The sequence below is a fragment of the Dendronephthya gigantea genome, unplaced genomic scaffold (genome assembly GCF_004324835.1).
Source record: "Dendronephthya gigantea isolate DGI-Jeju-01 unplaced genomic scaffold, DenGig_1.0 000094F, whole genome shotgun sequence".
NCBI lineage: Eukaryota > Metazoa > Cnidaria > Anthozoa > Malacalcyonacea > Nephtheidae > Dendronephthya > Dendronephthya gigantea.
Window position 1 is genome coordinate 570854 of NW_021163104.1, and position 20674 is coordinate 591527.

The 20674-nt window shown below is 38.0% G+C and overlaps 1 pseudogene; it reads right to left on the reverse strand.

Annotated features, from left to right (window-relative positions):
- Positions 1 to 5297: 5297 nt before the first annotated feature.
- On the reverse strand, positions 5298 to 20477 carry LOC114533735 (annotated as a pseudogene).
- Positions 20478 to 20674: the final 197 nt, after the last annotated feature.

The following is a 20674-nucleotide window of genomic DNA, read 5'->3' on the forward strand; positions in this document are numbered from 1 at the left end:
TTTGAGGTCTGAGTGTTCTTCGTCATTCAATCCCAAAGCTGGCAAGTGATGATTCTCACTTTAAGGTTCTGCGGATTGTAATCTAATTGCCTTGAATGATGAAGATCAGTGCAAACCATGTGCCCGTGCTTTTGTAAAGCTAACAGAAGAAAATGAACGTCATCAAACCTTCCTGCAAAATACAAAGCACCACTTGCAGCCAGTGGACCTGAAAATTTACGGGCTACTCTGAAAGCTACCAGGCTTGAGTGTAAAGAGTTGGAAGGAAGACTTCAGAACTTGGAGCTAGAAAAAATTGAAAAGAATGGTTTTGGCATAAGTGAGTCCACCGAGAAAGACATCCATGAAGTTTTTCTGGCATCAACAGATAAAACTTTTTCAATCAAGCAAGATGGGAAGAAGATATCATCCCCAAATCATTCTATTTGCTCTTTCACTACATGTTAAATCCGCAAGTGCATACCGTGAGCTGCAAGACAGTGGTACCCTTATTCTCTCAAGTGAACGTGCTCTTAGGGACTATAGAAATTACTCAGTACAAACCGAAGGCAGGCATCAACAAGGAAAATGTGAAAGTGCTAATAACAAAAAAATAGATTTTAGATATTTAGTTCCTTATTGGCAGTATATACGATATTCGAAAACCGAATTGCAATAGCTATTTTAGTTTAGAAGTTATTCCCGTTGAAACATGGTATTTTGCGATGTAGGAAAACTGAAAACCGCGCAAATGGAATTGGTGCGAAATCGATGTTGTGATGTCACAATAGGAACCGGTCTATTTCAATCATTAGAAAAACATTATAGCGTGTATTATTCACAGAGGGCGACAGCGCAAAAAAGGCACTCATTAAAAAATATGCCGAATATATGTATTGTAGGTGGTTGCTCTAATGTATCCAATGCGGGAAAAGGAATCTCGCTACATTTTACACCTTTTTCTGGTGACGAAAGGCCAGAAGCTAAAAAGACGGCATTGTTTGCAAATATGTGCATGTGTGCAAGACGAGCCACAGCAACCAAGCGAGCTTAAGTATACATTACGCAATCGAAAATATGGAAACGAGAGAAAAACTGCTAATCGATGCTTCTCTTAGCAATGTACGCCAACAATTCATATTCATTCGTATTGTACTCTAAGTAATTTGCGTAACAAATTGCTGAATTGAACGCGACCCTGTGGTAGAAAACTCAGAAAGAATTGTCCTCATTGTGTTTACATTGTTGCGTGACAGCCGTGACTTGCGTCTCATTAGACTTTCTACTCTTATATTTTCTACGTTTTATACGTTCATATGCACAAGCTGGTAAGGGGAATCTTCTATCTCAAAGGTTTCCAAAAACCAACCATATAAAACTTCTGTATGCCGGGTATTTCGATAGAATATGCAAATTTATAAATTTCTTGATCATTTCGAAATATACATTTGGGCCAATATTTTCATTTACAATAAAATAAAGAGTCTAAAAAAGTCATAGATCAGCCAAATTGGCTAGAACCCGACTGGACTAGATAATCTTCAGCTAGATTTTTGAGCGCAATTTTGGTTCTGTTAAACGTGGCGACCATCTGTCCAAACACACACTGCTAAACCCAGGATGGGCGACAATGCATGCTGGTGTCGTTTCGGATCACCGTTTCGCAGTTCCTGTATAACAAACTCGCTTTTCAGAACTTTGCACTCCTCAATTTTCATGCAGGAGGAAGAGGAATGACTATATAAAGCCATACACATCTTGTGATGATGAGCGTTTTACCGGCATGGCTTACAGAGGTTTTCCTTAAATACCTTGAAGATTGGAGGACAAGCACATTGACACGGCATGGTGAGTACTCCGCAGTTAAAATGGGGAAGATGTTTTTGTCCATGCAAACCTACAATGGTCTTAAGATTTCTGTTTTGTCCCATGTCGAAGCAATCAAGTTTATGTATATGAATTAACCATAAACATACCAATGCTCCCTCTTACTCAATACTCCTGGCAAATAATGACATATTAAGCTTTAGTATAGGAAATGAACACATTGCTGGGAAAATAAGAAAAGAGAATTTGTAAACATTCAGGATGACTAGTATCCCTCCCTATTAGTGGGTTTTGTGCATGTGACAAAAAAGTTTGGGCAAATTCCGGCCATGTCAGGTTAAACGTGATTTTTTAAAGGTCCCTATAATCATAGGCATCCCAGGAATACAATTTGTATTTTTATATTCAATTCAAAACTCTCGCAAGCGCACGCGAGTCGCATTGCTATGACGTAATGCATAAACAATTGTCAATTACTATATATATATACCTAAGGTAGGAAAGTCTAGCTCACTATTTCAAACCAACACATCTTAAGACGTCCGAAAATATCAAAACCTCGTTTACAAAAGCCGTAAAAACTATACGGATAACTCTACTCAACTCTAGGTGACTTTTTTCCCCCAAATACTCCTTCAGATACTCATAAATATGAAAATATTTACGGTGTTTTGCCGTAATTTATCGTGTCTCTATGCAGAATGCGATCGACTTGAAATTCGTCATAGGTTTCAAATACAATGCCAGCTTCTCATTAGCTATCAAGCCCGCGAAAATATTTGAAAATTTCAATAGCCAATGAGAAGCTGGCATTGTATTTGAAACCTATGACGAATTTCAAGTCGATCGCATCCCGCATAGAGACACGATAGATTACGGCAAAACACCGTAAATATTTTCATATTTATGAGTATCTGAAGGAGTATCACCTAGAGTTGAGTAGAGTTATCCGTGTTTATATTTGTATAGTTTTTACGGCTTTTGTAAACGGGGTTTTGATATTTTGGGACGTCTTAAGATGTGTTGGTTTGAAATAGTGAGCTAGAATTTCCTACCTTAGGTATATATATATAGTAATTGACAATTGTTTATGCATTACGTCATAGCAATGCGACTCGCGTGCGCTTGCGAGAGTTTTGAATTGAATATAAAAATACAAATTGTATTCCTGGGATGCCTATGCTATAATTAGGTTTTTCAATTAAAAACTTTGTAACTGATCTGGTTATTAATTGTATAAAAAAGCCTATATGATCAGCCTGATGATCTTAGTTCTGCATGCAGTGGGAATTTTGACAGCTTCACCTTGCTGCAACAATAGCAATATACATAGAAATTTTAAAATAATTTTGGGGTCAACCAACACAACCACCACATATTTTCCCAACCTCACTTTGATGCAATATAGTCTCTTTACACCAATGTGAGGTTTGCAGTAAAGACAATGACGTAAGGGAAAACCTGCATAAGTGCTATTATATAGAGATTTTACACTGTTAGATGTGTTATACAACTGATATAATTAGCCAACACCTTGTATTAGATTTTGTTGCACTATTTTAGAATTTAATATTCACATTTTACAATTACAACATCAATCCACAAGACTATTTAATGAAACAATTTATACACATGTTTACTTCCCATCAGGGGCGCCGGAATATCGATAATAACGGGGGCAGATATTCATATATTCGTGTTCTGCATTATTAACTCCTCTTGAAATCAATTGTTTTTACGATCTGCGAACACGAATATATGAATATCTGCCCCCGTTATTATCGATATTCCGGCGCCCCTGCTTCCCATCGACTTTTTTCATTGTTTTCGCAATGCCTTTGTCTTAGTTTGTTTCTCTTTTAATTTGTATTTGCATGGTGACAATGTCACGAACGACACGTACGAAAACAATCTTACTCTTATATAAAGTTTCACGACATTTTCTAAGCATAACTTTTGAGTTGGCGATGAAACGTCAATACCAGATGCCATAATAATATTTTCCCACAAGGACTTAGTATATCCTTTGCATTGCCTATCTCGCTCTTAAAAGAAAGCTCGTCGGCTTCTAGGATACCTTGAGTCACCTTGAGTCTGATTTTGTGTTAATTTGGTGCTGTTGAAAAAGCCAATAAGAAAATCAGGCAGCTGTATCATGATTAAGTTAGCTATTCTGTAATCATTGCACTTCAGAAGCTCGCACGATCGAGGGATAAGGCCGTAAAACAACTCCAGCATCTTGTTCTGGGTTTTTTTTCTCGCAAACCTTTCGTAAATTATCGGCAGAACAGCATTAAATAAGGCTGTAGTTGACGATACTGCAGACAACGCTTTATTTGTTTCAGTACCATAAAAATCCTCGTCAATGATACGTGTCTTAATAGCTTTAACAAAGCCACATACTGTGTTTTCGTCGAGTTGAACTGCGGAACTTTCCTCTCTTCTCGATTCAGTAAGTAAACTATCGTAAAATCCTTCTGTTATAGCTTTCTTCTCGATCATTCCGCTTTTAAAAGAAACTTTTTGCCTTACGAAATCTTTGCACTAAACACCTTGTCGAAATATTTGCTTTGGCCAGGCAAAACAATATGAAATTTGATTTTTTCACCGAAAATTAAAATCACAGCCATATGTAAATATAATATAATCATCCGGCGCGTGCCGTTAAGTCACCACGTGACTTTTCTTCTTTTGATCCCCGACATCATTTGCCGCCACCTTTGAAGTTTGCCAGCTAGCCTAACCATTTCACTCCATTAACTGTGGTATCATTTATCCTCAACTATCCTATGAAAATGCCTTTACCTACCTACTTACCTACCTACCTACCTACCTACCTACCTACCTACCCAGCTACCTACCTACCTACATACCCATCTACCTACCTACCCACCTACCTACTTACCTACCTACCTGCCTACCTACCTACCTACCTACCTACCTACCTACCTACCTACCTACCTACCTACCTACCTACCTACCTACCTACCTACCTACCTACTTACCTACCTACCTGCCTACCTACCTACCTACCTACCCACCTACCTACCTACCTACCTACCTACCTACCTACCTACCTACCTACCAACCTACCTACCTAGGTAGGTAGCTAAACTATTGCAAAACTAGTAAAACTATTGCAAAACTAATACAGCGGTAAACCAGCTAAACTATTGCAAAACTAATACAGCGGTATTGCAAAACTTAGATGTAGACGTGAAGAAGCATATAAGAAACTTTTTCATCAAATAATACACACTCGTAATCACAAGTTTAGGTATCTTTTGCCTCTCAAGCAAGAAACAAAGTATGGTCTGAGGCAAATTCGCCCTTTCCCTGACTACAAAGCAAAAAATTTCTTTCAAATATTTTAATTCGTTGTCGGTTAGAGTTTTTAATGCAGCAAATTATGAATAGGCTTTCTTTAAACTAATTAGCTACATGGTGTAAATCTTTTCCTATTTCAATTATTTTTATATATTGTAGTTTATATATTTTTATCTAATTTTGCACGCAATTCAGCTTCACAGCTGCAATATGTAACACTTTTAATAGTAATAATAAATTGAGAATGTAAAAAACAACTTTATTTCTTCTTTCCAAATTCACGTGGTCGTATCTTCATCGATGTTGATTTCAGAGAATAATAAGGACCTTTCCAACCATTCCAGCTGACTCCATCAGCGTCCGATAGTGGGTTTTTATAATGATAGAAACCATTCAAATGGGATTTATGACAATCACGATACCACCAGGCTCCTTTGTATAGAACTGCACAGTTGATTCCACTAACATCATTGTCAGAATCTTTGGTGGTGAAAGCCATACCGTTTTCATATGATAACGAGTCTCCTGCTGTACCTTAATGCAAAAATATATAAATTAAATTAAATCAAATTACAAATCAAATTACAAATAAATGTAAATACACATAATTATGCTACGTCAGTTGCCTCACGTCGTCGCTCAGACGCCCACATTTTTTTTTATTTTTTTTTTATATTCATTTGACAGTGACTTGCATGTGAATTTGTGATTTGAAGTTATGATTTCGAAAATTTCATGTTCACTGTTCTATCCCGGATACTCAGCAGTAATCTTTATGAAATCCAAGTAGAATGTTATGTTGTTCAGAAAAAGAGAAAATGATGGCTACTGATAGTCGTGCGATATAATGTTGCCGAATCGAAGTTAAAAAATAATACGGATTTTGATTAAATTTGTCTGGTAAATAGCAGGGATCTTAAGCATGTAGGACGGCAACACGACGACGACGCGGCTGAAACACTCCTTCAGAAAATGCTATGGTAAAGAGTTGCTGTAATATTATCAATCGTAACAAATGTAACAAAGTATATTAAGACACTGAGAACTGCAGATAACCTCGGATTTCATACTATTCTCTTGTACATACACTTTGAATTTATTATTTTATTCCTTCATGCAGCTAGTCTTTTACATTTTACCGCCAGTTTCTGCCGTCGTTTATTTCAAACAAGGCCTGGACTGTACGTTACTGAATGTTCCTGAGATTTTGGGGGGTTTTTGAATTTTTTTCGCAAATTCTCAAAATGGAGATATTTTACATTCCTCGGCGTATAATACCAACGTTCCCTTGTTTCAGATATATATATATATATATATATATATATATATATATATATATATATTTATATATATAATATATATATATATATATATATTTATTATATATATATATATTATAATTATATATATTTATATATATATATATATTATATATATATATAATTATATATATTGAAGACATTGTTAAAAAGACTGGAACCATTTAAATGATTTTTCTCTTATTCCATAGTGGAAGAGTTTCCTTAGCAAAATACTATGGTCAACACAGTCAAATGCCTTTTTTAGGTCAAGGAAGATAACACCGTTCAAACTTCCCTTATCCATGTTGACAAACCATTGATTTGTTATATTAAGGAGAGAGGTCTGAGTGCAGTGTGATTTTCTAAAACCAGATTGTTGTTGTACTAGTATATCATTCTTTTCTAGATAAGTTTCCAGCTGTTGAGTGATAAGTTTTTCGAATATTTTTGCAACGTTAGATAAAATTGAAATTGGTCTGTAGTTACTGCAATCGGTCTTGCATCCCGATTTATGTATTGGTGTGATTATTGCCGTTTTAAAATCATTTGGAAATATGCCTGTATTTATAGACGTGTTGAATATTAGTGTGAGTGAATGTGCTATTATATCAGCTGAGTCTTTTAAAAGTTTGTTAGATATTCTATCATATCCTGATGATTTAGAAACATCGATAGATGATAGGATTTTGTGAACGTCTATTACAGTAACATTTTTTATCTGGAATTGCGAGTTACAGTTGGAGAGGTATGACTCAGGCAATTTTGAAGCTTGTTCCAGATTATTAGCTAAGTTGGTTCCAATTTCGTTGAAATAAGTATTGAAGGTGTTTGATATGGATGGAGCATCTGTAAAACTTTGGTTTTCGTGCTTAACTTCAGAAATAATGGTCGTTTTTGTATTTTTATTAGTAAGTTTATTGATTGTTTTCCACATCTGTTTTGGTTGGTTTTCGCAGTTGTTTAGGGTGTTTGTAAAATAGTTGGTTTTAGTTCTCTTTATCAAAATGTTAAGCTCATTTCGTGCTTTTCTAAAAGCATCATGGATTTGTTTTGATCCAGTTTTCACTGATTTTCTTTTCAAAAAGTCCCTACGATGCATCAAGTTTTTAATCTCCCTGGTAATCCATGGGGCATGTTCACTTCTTACTTTCCTAGTGATCGGTGGTGCATGCCTGTCAGCTACTGTAACATATATATCTTTCCATTCCCACATTTCATCCGGGTTATTCGTTACTGAGATTGTTTGCAAATGAATTGCTAATTCTTGTTTGAATTCGTCAACGTTGTAGTTTTTAAATTGCCTTGTTTTAATTATTTTTGGCGCTTTTCGTTGTATTGAGATTTTTCTTTGAATAAATATGAGACTATGGTCGCTAATCCCTATGTGGTCTACACCAGTATTCATGATTATTTCTGGTTTGTTTGTAAAAGCTAGGTCAATTTGTGTTTTAGATGTCTCAGTTACTCGTGTAGGTTCGTTAATTAATTGTTCAAATTGTAGAGTTTTTGTGAGTTCGGCAAGTTTCTTTGTCTGGGAACTGGCATTGTTGTTTACAATTTGAGACCAGTCACAGTTGAAATCTCCAATTAATATTACTTCTTTGTTTTCATTGTCCATTTTCTTAACGAGGTCTTCATATATATTAAAGATTTCTATCATAGAGTCAGGTGGTCTATACCAACAATTTATCAAAAAGGGTTTCGATTTAGGTTTAGAGATCTCAATTGTGATCGTTTCAAGTTCGTTAGACATCAGCTCTTTTCTTATGCTATAATTTATATGAGTTCTTAAGTAAATAGCAACTCCCCCCCCATTTCGGTTCCTGTCTTTACGTACAATTTCGTACCCATTTTCCGACTTCATGATTCGGAACCGTAGCATCAAGCCGAGTTTCGTTAATACAAATGACATCAAATTGTTGGTTTAAAAGATAAAGACGAAGTTGGTCTAGGTTTTTCACTAGACTTCTGATATTCAGAAGGGCAATAGTAAATCCTTTTAATTTAAATGGTTTAAGCTTATTAGCATTCGAATTTGGTTCGCAGTTGTGGACTTCAGTTTTACTATTCTCGATCACTTCCCTCCTTAAATTATGTTGATAGTTGCATTTGGAATCATTTTTGGTGTAGTGATTAAGCTCAGGGCGCGTATTATTAACTATAGTATTACGATTAGTTAAAGAAATATAATCTGCTGTATAATTCCTTTTGTTGTGAAATAGTCAAGTTTTAAAAAAATTGATATAGTTTTTTGCCAGTAAGGCTGTACCTTGCCTATTTAGGTGTAAACCTGATCCATTAAGATGTCTAGTGTTTATATTGCTGTGATCAATAAAGTACCAATTTGATTCTTCGCAAAGATTCGATAACAATTTATTAGTTTCATGAATCTTAGTGTTTAACATCGGATCTTGTCGTTTTACAATTTCTGAGATAGCTATTTCGCAAGTAGGATTCCGTTTTACTATACCTTGACATAACGCCTTCGCTTCGGCTGCTAGCTCCTCTGGTTTCTTGTTCTGTATGTCGTTTGTACCAACATGTAAGATAATCGTATTGGGCTTTGTACGTAGCGTTGGTTGTACGTAATGCTCCATGTCCGCTATTTTGGCCCCTGGGAAGGTTTTAACTTGGATTTTTTTCCCAGCAGAACGCGAGAGTTTGGCTGGCTGCAGCATCTTTACCATAGAGTCTCCAAGGATAATGATTGGACTTTTTATTGACTTTGTGTTTGTTGCTTGTGTTTGAGGTTGAGTGTTGATGCCTGCCTGATTCCTATCAGTTATATCCGATTTACCATTTGAATTAATGCCTGGTTGCTCATCGTCGTCAATATTAAGAGCCTCATAGCGATTACTGAGTTGAATGTTTGCTCTCCCGGTCTCGGTTCTACGGCCTTGTCCTTGTTTTCGCGTCGAATTTAGTTTTATTTTGTTCTGTGCTTGAGACGGTTGTTGCTCAATATTAGTATCGGTATAGGGAGCTGCTTGAAGAAGTCTTATTGATGTAATTAGGCTAAGCCTTTCATTGTCAAGGTCCTTGATTTTTGTGTTCATATCCGAAGCTATAAGTGTTAAATTTTCAATCTTGTTCCGAAGAGTTTGGTTCTCGTCCTTTAACTCTTGATTTTCTCGTCTTAGCTCGTTTATTAACATGTGTTTGTCATCAACTTTTGTTCCAAGCACCTCTTGTTTCAGATCATTAACTTTCCTGTTTAATGTAGTGTTCAAATCATTGATTTTATTCTCCAAATAGTTAAAAACATCTTTAAATGCTTCGTCAACAAGTGGGAGGTTAGGGTCGTATGACTCGTTGCTAATTTCCGATTCATTAGTATTCAGGGTCGAAGCAACATAACCTTCGTCCTCGTGGCGACCTTGGTTCGATTTGTTTAGATTTAGTAGCCTTTCGGATGCAACTAGGGCAGCTGATTTCATTTTATCCGTGACTTCATCTCTCTTTTTTCCATTTACGGTGACTGTTAGTGAATCGGGATACCACCGCAAGTCAATATCTTCGGATTTAAATTGCTTTGTAGTTCCTCCCGGACAACCCCAATCTCCGTCGGTTAAATTAAGTACTTCTTCTACAAATATCTGCAAATCTTCGTACGATCTTGTCCAGGTTAACTTGCCTTTCTTATTGAGTGCTACGCCATGCAAACAGCTAACTTTTGCTGAGGAATTATTACTCATTATCAAATTTGATTATAGCTTTTGAACGGAGCTCCCTGTACTCTGTCTGGCTGGAACGACAGACTCGCCACGCGAGTTTGACCGATTTCAATTATCTCTATAATTTCGACCGATTTCAATTATCTCTATAATTGCTAAGGTCTTTGGTAGACTCGTACATGATCAATTCTAAAGTTATTTATCAGCTAATAATTTAATTAATACTTATCAATCTGGTTTTAGACCATCACATAGCACTCTAACCTCCTTGCTAGAAACAACGAATGAGTGGTGTGTCAATATAGACAGGGGTCTTCTTAATGGCGTAGTTTTTATCGATCTAAAGAAAGCCTTCGATACTATTGATCATGCAATTCTATTGGAAAAACTTAGAGTCTATGGTGTTGACGATCTCGCGCTAGCGTGGTTTCGATCTTATTTAACTGATCGAAAGCAAAAGTGCTTCGTCAACGGCAAATACTCGTCTAGCTCTTCCATATCTAAGGGGGTTCCCCAAGGCTCTATCATAGGGCCTCTCTTGTTCTTGGTGTATATCAATGACCTACCGAATTGCTTGAACGAGGGTTTTCCTAGAATGTTCGCTGATGACACCAATATAAGTTTCAAGAGTAATAATCTTTTTGAGCTCGAAAACCTCATGAATTTTGATCTCTTAAACCTAAAACGGTGGTTAATAGCAAATAAGTTAAGTTTAAATATTGCTAAAACAGAATTCATGGTCATCGGTTCTCGACAACGGTTAGCAACCTTTGATGATCATGACTTTTGTTGTAACTGTGGATAATGAACCAATCGAACAAGTTGAGTCCGCCAAAACTTTAGGTTTGACCGTGGATGAACATCTTACATGGACTAACCATGTTGACGTGATTACTAAAAAAGTTTCGTCTGCAATTAGTGCACTCAAACGTACTAGAGGGCTAATGAATCAGGAAACCGCAATTAAGATCTACCAAGGTTTTATTGAACCTTATTTTTCCTACTGCGCCCCAGTATGGGATGGACTCGGAGTTACTTTAAGTGATCGAGTTCAGAGACTACAAAATAGAGCAGCACGCGTCATAACATGTTCTTCATATGATGTATCATCCAATGTCCTTCTTCATAAGCTAAAGTGGAATAATTTATCACTCAACCGTCAAAAACAGAAGGCCATACTCATGTACAAAATTCTTAATGGTCAAACACCTCAATACCTACAAGAGATGTTCGTCTCTAGAAGGGGGCAGTCTTAGGAATCCCTATGGCAAGTTGTTTATTCCTAAACCTAACACTGATTACTTAAAGCGCTCCTTCTCTTATAGCGGAGCATTTCTTTGGAACAGCTTGCCTGAATCCTCTAGATTATCGCCATCTCTAACCTCTTTTAAAAGTAGACTGGAATCTCTATATTCTAGTTCAACCGACTCCCACACGGCAACCAGGTAGAACAGTACTCCCACGATACTCTCTTTATTTATATATAAATTAGACTGTAAATATTTAAATATCAAATGTACTGATGGTTTTCCTTCCGTGTTTAAATAAAGTGTATGTATGTATGTATGTATGTATACTTCCTTGATCAGGTTGGAGAGGAATTGCGGTCCTCTGTCGGACAACAATCGTTTCGGGCAGCCATGACGACAGATGATTTGTTAAAAAAAAACGCGGGCAATAGTTTTTGCTGTGGCGTCTGGAATTGCAATGAATTCGGGCCAGTGGGTAAAGCCATCGATGACCGTTAGAACATAAAGATTACCGCGTTTGCTTAAAGAGAACGGACCTAGAAGGTCAATGCCTACGGTGTCGAATGGTTGCTCGTAAAGTTGAGGGTGGAGGTAGCCAGAGTGACGCTGTAAAGTCGTTTTAGCTTTGCGGCAATCGAGGCATGTTTTTATCCATTTCTTAACGTCAGCATACATGCCTTCCCAAAAGAAACGCTGTCGAATACGATCATAAGTTTTAGTACGTCCGAGATGGGCGGCTAGCGGTGAATTATGAAATGCGTAGAGAATCCTCTTTTTTAAGGAACTAGGGATAACAAGTTGCCGAATTGGTTGGCTTTTACCTATGTCGTCGTGGTGATAAAGTAAGCCATCTTCGATAGTATAATGGCGGGCTATGCGCTGAACGGCGGCGCGTGCTGGATTTGAGGTGGGGAGTGCTTCGCCGCTTAGGTACCGAATAAGTGGCTGTAACTTATAGTCCGTGAGCTGGGCTTCGCCTATAATCTGCGGTGAAGGGAAAGTCGTTGGTATATTCATGCATAATGGCTGGGTAGTTGCTTGAAGGAGGGGCTCGGTTTGTGGTTCAGTATTAGGCGGAACAACGTCTGTAGCAGATGTGGGAGTGTTGGTTGCACCAGCTGGCGAGCGCGACAAAGCGTCGGCGTTGTCGTTCAGTTTTTCTCGGCGGTGCTCGATTGTGAAGTCGTATACTCGCCCAATTTCAAAGCCCATCGTGCCAAACGACCGCTGGTATGTTTCACATTTAAGAACCACCGTAGACTATCGTGGTCCGTTTGGATTGTAAACTTTCGGCCGTACAAATATGGGCGTAACTGTTCGCAGGCCCAGACAATAGCCAGCGCCTCTAGTTCCCGAATGTGCCATTTCTGTTCTGCAGGTGAAAGAGAGCGACTGAGATAGGCAATAACGTGTTCCACGCCGTTGTTGTTCTTCTGGGCTAACACTGCTCAAAGTCCTTGTAGCGATGCGTCAGTTTGCAGGAAGAAAGATAAGTCGAAGTTAGGACAAACTACCACAGGGTCGCTAGTTATCCGGTGTTTGAGCTTGTCAAAGCTGTGGTTCATCGTTTTCGTCCATTCAAACTTGTGTTCCTTCTGTAAAGCCTGACGGAGAGGATATGAGATTTTTGCATATCCCTGAATAAATCGTCGATAGTACGAGGTTAATCCGAGGAATGAACGGAGTGCTTTCAGTGAAGTAGGAATGGGGAATTCAAGAACAGCTTTAACCTTAGCTGGATCGGGTTTAATATCCCCTTGAGCAGTGACAACGTGGCCCACAAAAACGACCGTCTGGCATGCAAGCTTACACTTCTTTGGCTGGAGAGTTAGTCTGTCCTTTCGTAGTCGATCAAACACCAGGCGTAGGTCGGTAAGATGGCGGTGCCAGAACGGTGAGTGGATGATGTTGTCGTCAAGGTACGGCAGGCAGATTCGCCACTTCAATCCCGCGAAAACCGCATCGATGAACCGCTGAAACGTTGCAGGTGCGTTTGAAAGGCCGAAGGGCATCACATTAAATTCATACAATCCCTCGTGTGTGATAAAGGCGGTTTTTCGCGGTCTTCTTTGGCCATTGGTATTTGCCAGTAGCCAGATCGCAAGTCGAAGACAGACAGGAACCTTGCACCACCTAAAGCGTCAAGGGCGTCGTCAATACGTGGGAGAGGGTAAACGTCACGTTTGGTTACGTTATTGAGGCGCCGGTAGTCCACGCAGAAACGTTTAGTTCCGTCTTTTTTTGCAACGAGGATAACTGGCGAAGCCCATGGACTCTGTGAAGGACGGATGATATTATCACACAACATGCTAACGATTTGTTCACTGATAAGTTGTCTCTCCTTTGGGCTGACTCGGTACGGAGGTGAATTGCTGGGCTGAGCATTTCCTGTGTCAATGTGATGGTGCACGCAATCAGTTTGCGTAAGGCCTTGGGTTGGTGGTTGGAAAATGTCAGCATATTCACTGACAAGATTTTTTAGCTCAACTTTTTGAAGGTTGGTAAGGTTGGGATTGGTATCAATTTCGAGCTCGAGCAAAAGTTGTTTCAGGTTAGATGGGGGGTTTACAGTCTTTGCAGAGGCAGGTGTTTTTTCATGTGGAACTGCCATATTTTCGACTACGTGTGTATCGTTGAAATAGATAGAGTCCGATGAGTCTTCACACTGATCTAAGCACAAGGTTGTGTGATCTTCATCGGGTTTTGTTTGCGTTATAGCATGAAAAGCTACAACGCTTGCATTCTCACCATTCAGGATTTCGAGTTGTGCGACAGCAGTATTAGGAGATAGTTGAAGGGTTTTGTCGGAGGTGTTTACAATTATGACAAGAGCAGAATGGTTGTGAAAATCATCAATTTTTGCTATGCCTGGGGTAAGGTGGAAATCTTTGGGAAGGTCACTGGAAGTTGACTTTGTTACATATGCTTCGGTGTGTGAATTAAATGCTCCGGGTGGGAGGTCATGTTCAACATCAATAAAAGCGGCTGATCTAGGGGGCATGGAAAGCTCTTTTGTAATTCGCAAACAGTAGATGGAATCAACAGATTGAGGAGTGGGTTTACACCAAGGTAGTTCTATACTGAGAGTTTCAAAAAAGACAGTTCGGCGTGAAAAGTTGAGAACTGCTCCCATGCGAGTCATGGTTCCTACACCAACTAGTTGGCGCGTGGAAAGTTTCTTGGCAACTTGAAAGCGAATATTTGTGTTACAATTGGGTGCTAAGATCATGGGTACAAGCACTTCATTAGTGACTTCGATGGCTCCTCCGTTTGCTGTACGAAGGGTGATAGTAGGGTGGGGTGTTTCCTCTAGGATCACGTTACGGTTGTTGAGGGAAAGGTAAAATTCATAGTCAATGAGGGAGACAGATGACCCAGAGTCAAGTATCATATTGGTCTTCTCTCCAGCAATAGCAACATTAATAGCAGTTAAATCCAATTTCCCGTTTATAGCAAATGACAGGTGGTTGGAGTCCTTGGGTGGGTTGGGTGGGGCAAGGGGGTGTATAGGTAATAGATTACTAGGGATCTGATTAACGTAGGGTGCTGGTGGGCTCTGAGTAAAAAAAATTCGAGTATTCTGGATTGCAGCTGACTGAGCTTGACGAATGTTTGCTTGATGATTGGTGGGAAAAGTTGAGGGCAAGTTGAAGCGCTTTTGACGGGACGGGCAATTTCGAGCATAATGACCAAACCCTTTGCATTCGTAACGAGTAAAACTTTGTGTTGTGGATTGTGGGCTTGTATATGGGGATGGACATTCTCGAACTAAATGACCAGATCCATTGCATGAATGGCATCGGAAGGTATTTCCCCCGGAGCCCGCTGAAGGGGGAAACATGCTTTGGGTTTTTCCAGCTGGAAAAATGCGCTGGAAAGGAAGATCGCGTTTTTAACTCATTCTCTGAAAATCAGACTGAAAACGTTTGTTTTTTACGAGGTTGATGGAATTAGTAGCACCCATGGTTTGGGTAGTGTTTTGGGGTGGGGATGTTTTTTCAAAGAATTGTTTTTCTGCATCTTCAAACGCTTCAGCCGCTGCAACTGCTTCTTTCAAGGTAGATATTTGCCTTACTAAGCTGCGCAAATGACGCTGATTATCAGCTTTGAGGCCTTGTTCAAAAGTTGTGAGTTCGTCCATTTGACTTACCGTGTAACCATACCTCTCAAGATTGACAATGACCGACTGCATGCGGCGAGAGTATTCTTTTACATTCTCTCCGTCTTCTTGCCGTAACGATCTTAATTGCTGCATATAATATCTCACTGGATCATATCTTTGAAATTCATTCTTTAAGCGATCTCTTACCTTGATGAAAATTTCAACATATTCATTCGTACTTGTAAGTTCCTTTATCTCATCAGTTGCCATATAACGTTCCAACACAATGCGGGCATACCCGGTAAGGTAGACTTTTAGCATGTCAATTTTATCCCCAGGCTCGATCTTCGAAATCGACATAGTAGTTTCGAATCGTTGTAACCACTCAATAATATTCTCGTTGCTCTCTCCAGAAAAAGGGGGGAGCGTTGGGAGGGTGAGGCGAGCAGTCGGAATCTTCATATTCTCTTTCGGAGTCACGATCACGTGTTGTTCGGCTTTCGAGCACTCTAACATTTGCTTTAGTTCACTGATTTCCCTCTGTATTTCAACATCGTCTGACTGTCCGGCACGAGTTTTTAACTTTTCAATTTCTACAGCTATTTCTTGTTCTTTTAATCCTGCTAATTGTTCTTTCAACGACGCAACTTCTGCTAACAATTCGCCCTCTTTTGACATCTCAATTCTTTCTCTCAAACTCTAGATTTCGGCGCGTAGTTCATGTTCTTTCGTGTGTTCAATGTGTTCTCTCAGCCGAGCTACTTCTTCCATTAATTCCTTTTCCTTCGACTGTTCGATTTGCTCCTTTAGTTTCATAATTTCTTCCCTAAGTGTTTCCCATTCCTTCGCCATTTTGGATGTCGTTGACCTCGTATCTGGCATCCGATTAAAAACTTCTATTGAACGATATATAACGAATTTTCTTGGTTGTCCCTGTAATCAAGTTCATTTCCCGGGCGAGTCCCCAATTGTGACGGTACGCGAATAACACAAAACTGTAAATTATAAGTATATTTCTTTTACACTACACAAGACTTGTCCGAACTTTAAGAACACCCCCAAAACGTATCCAAAACGTAGGCCTAGCGCCCACGAACATAAATATAAACATTATGTGCTACGTCATGTAGTTCGCTACAGTTACTTCATTTAAATTACTCGGAGTATGGCATCAAAGTGATTTAAAATGGATTCGCCACGTAGAGGAAGTCACAAAGATAGCAAGCAAAAGGCTTTATTATATCTGAGAGAATGTAGGCGAGCTAACTTGCCTACCAACGGTTTAACGTGTAATCTTACAAAGATTAGACCGTTGCTGGAATACGGTGTCCCGATATGGGGCGGTCTTCCGGGTTATTTAGGGAACTAATTAGAACGTATTCAAAGAAGGAGTCTGCAAATAATTGGGCTTCCTTGTGACACTTTGCCTTCCTTGGAAGAAAGAAGGAAAGCAATGACGTCTCGTGAATTCAGAAGAATAGAGAAAGACATAAACCATCCGTGCCACGCATTAATTCCATAACAAATGAATCGTCAGTATAATTTGAGAACAAACAAGCTATATCATTCTGTTAAGTCAGGCACCGAGGGACATAAACACTCCTTCCTAGAGCAATTTCCCTAAATAATTGCGCTAGGTTTTCATCTATTTCATAATTGTATTATACTGATAGTTGTATTCAATCTATATCATACGGTATTATTTAGCATTGTAAATATTTTTCTTAACATTGACCGATTTATAACGTAGAATTCGTATCTGTAATATATACAATTCAACATCTTGTACATATAAAACCATTGTATTTTTTATCCTAAAATAGGTAATCAAGTTTATCATCAATGAAATATTACGAAATTTTGTAATATTTAATTGCTTTATTTTAATTGCTCTATTAAATTTTGATATCAAGCACTCTTTCTTCTTGGATACTTTACTTAAAGTGCATATATATCACTTGTGGGATCTTTACGGATTTGAATAGAGCTTGAAAAATTAGTATATAAGTTCTCCAACCCTTTTTGATATAGTTAAATAGTTTCGAAAATATTTATGTCTAGACATTACGATTTGCCCAAATTTCGTGCTCGGGGGCCTGGGACTAAGGAACCGAGTTCTTGTCAAACATGATATAATCTATTGTAATTTTACTTCTATCTTCCAATAACGTAAAATATTTTCAGAAAAACTCGCCCAGTTGCTACAGCCATACACAACGCACCGCTCCCGCATTTTCTTCCTCAAAAGCGCAAACTATATCGCCAGTGAAAATCTTGATGTTCACATTATAAAAGACGGCGTGTTTGCAAATCATTCCTGAGTCCCAGTATATATATATTAATATATATAAATATATATACCGGGTGGCGCAAAAAAATGTTCCTCCTCTTTGACTTAATTTAATTTAAAAACTAAAAAAGATATCATTTTCAAGTAACGTCTATTGAGTGGAGTGGTGTTTAACTTAAATTTTAATGTAAGCCTTGTAAATTTCTATACAATATTAGCCAAGATATTGGCGTTTAAACTCAAGGTAGCGTTTCTGGAAGAAGCAAAAAATGTTCTAAAATAGAATGAAAACAGCACGCAACAGTAAGAACAAATATTGATAGCTTTGTTTGGCAAATCCTCACTGTTTTTATGCTCGGAGATGGAATATTATTCCAATGATTTTGCCATCGACGTAAAACTTCTCTTGCATTGTTAGTCCTCGCATATTCCAAACAAATCAAAACTCGTTGCTGTATCGTTAAACGAGGCATGTTTATAACAAAGCGGGCAAGCTCCTTTGTTTTCGTTCCCTTGTGCATTGCAACTCCTTGTTCGAACAATGAACAGTATTATTTTAACATCAAATACACTTATTCTTCGAATACTTTAATCTAAGAATCTTTAAACATGCAAAGACAACATAAAAAACGCTTTAAAGAACGCCTATCGTGGAAGTTGAAAATAACTTAGTTGCGTCGCGATATTTAGTCATGTTATTCGTTTCGTCAAAAAATGCACCTTTATTTTAAACGGCTCGATCTCGTCTAGTATTTTACAGAATTGTTCAAGACATATATCAAAATTTAAGTTAGACATCACAGCGTTCAACAAACTTTATTTGAATAAGATATCTGTATTAGTTTTTTAATTACGATAAGTCTAAGAGGGGGAACATTTTCTTGCGCCATATGTATATATATATCGATGACTCATTGATAATTTTCCTAGATGCAATATTTAATATACTGGATTTAAAGTTCACTGCAAAGTTGACTGTAAAGAGAGCTGCAATCTCCTATAATTTAATTGTAATACGACTCAGTTTAATGTAGCTAAAATGCTTACCATTATAACCTCCAACATCCAACTTGTACTTTGTATTTTCACTGCTGACATTAAATGAATCATAATGAGCGTAACTTGTGTTTCCAGATGTATCTTCCATGTCGATACGAAGTTCATTTTCTAAAATATTTGTCATCCTGTGTATTTTGTCAAGACCAAGCCAATATTCTCCGCTCAAGTTACCAAAACCTTGTTTGTAATCTTGCCATTCTCGGTAGAAGTCAACACTTCCATCAAGACGACGTTGAAATACAGTCCATCCTCCACCTGATGTTGTCATATCACAAAACACTTTGAAACTTCCCTTTCCCTCTGGATTAATTTCATAAACTCCACTTTGGTTATTTCCCTTTTCATACAAACCAGCGCAGCCGTAACCTGAAAAATATGGTTTTTTATCACAATTTAGTAGTCCAATAAAAGCAATTATAAACGGGTAATAAGCTCTTGCATTTTTTCTTGTGCGAATGTTTCAAATAGTATTTCAACAGCGAAAATTCTCTTTCGTTTTTTAAACACAATGCTATATGCCTTACAGTTTTCCACTTACGCGGTTTTCAAACGCACGTACACGCACGTAAAAGTCTGAATCCTTATACATGTGGCACAACTAAGTAAATAAAGCGAAGGAACTTAGTTTTCTGTATATTTTAGTATGCTTTAGTTAGCCTTGATGTTAAATAATAAAATTTAACGCCTGTTCTGACGTTAACTCCGGCGTGCCGCGCACGTGCCAGTCTTCTGAACATAAACAATACAGTTCATACTCATTTAGATGCCTTGCCAACCTAAATGTTGGTCGATCGCGAAATTCAGAAGCACATCGTACGTTAAAAGTAATTAAAAAGTCGATTAAAATATTCTTGCCTGAACATATTTTCCCATTTCCTAAAAATCCTCTGCGACAATGACATTCGTATGAGCCAATAGTGTTATTGCAGGTTGCATTTGAGTGACAATTCTGACTTCCCAGGGAACACTCGTCAACATCTGAAATAAACGATCTTGTCAGGAGCCTAGTCGAAGACCATACACTTACATTGTTTAATATATCTTCATGCATTACATTGCATCAATAAGAAATTTATGTGTCAAAAGAATGCTGGTACACCCGACTTCATACAACAATGTCGTACCAGATTCCTTACATGCAGCTAGAAGTGCTTATTTCGATGAGTTTGTCAAACTTGGTTCGAACTTCTTGCTATATAAAAAGTGGATTAAAATAATCTTGCCTGAACATGTTTCCCATTTCCTAAAAATCCTCTGCGACAGTGACATTCGTAGGAGCCAATAGTGTTATTGCAGGTTGCAGGAAAACCACTTACATTGTTTAATCTATCTTCATGCATTGCATTCATTTGCATTATTAAAAAATTATCTCACAAAAGAATGCTGGTAAACTCGACTTAATAAGAGAGAACAATGTCGTACCAGATTCCTTACAGCTAGAAGTGCTTATATCAATGAATCGGTCTACTTTGTTCGAACCTCTTGCTATATAAAAAAGTCGATTAAATTAATCTTACCTGAACATGTTTTCCCATTTCCTATAAATCCTCTGCGACAATGACATTCGTAGGAGCCAATAGTGTTATTGCAGGTTGCATTTGAGTGACATTTGTGAGTTCCCAGGGAACACTCGTCAACATCTGAAATAAATGATCTTGTCAGGAGCATAGTCAAAGACCACTTACATTGTTTGATATAATTTATCTTCATGCATTGCATTGCATCAATAAGAAATTTATTTGTCAAAAGAATGCTGGTAAACTCGACTTCATAAGACAGAACAAGGTCGTGTCAGATCCCTTAGAGCTGGAAGTGCTTATATCAACGAGTCTGTCTACTTTGTTCGAGCCCCTTGCTATATAAAA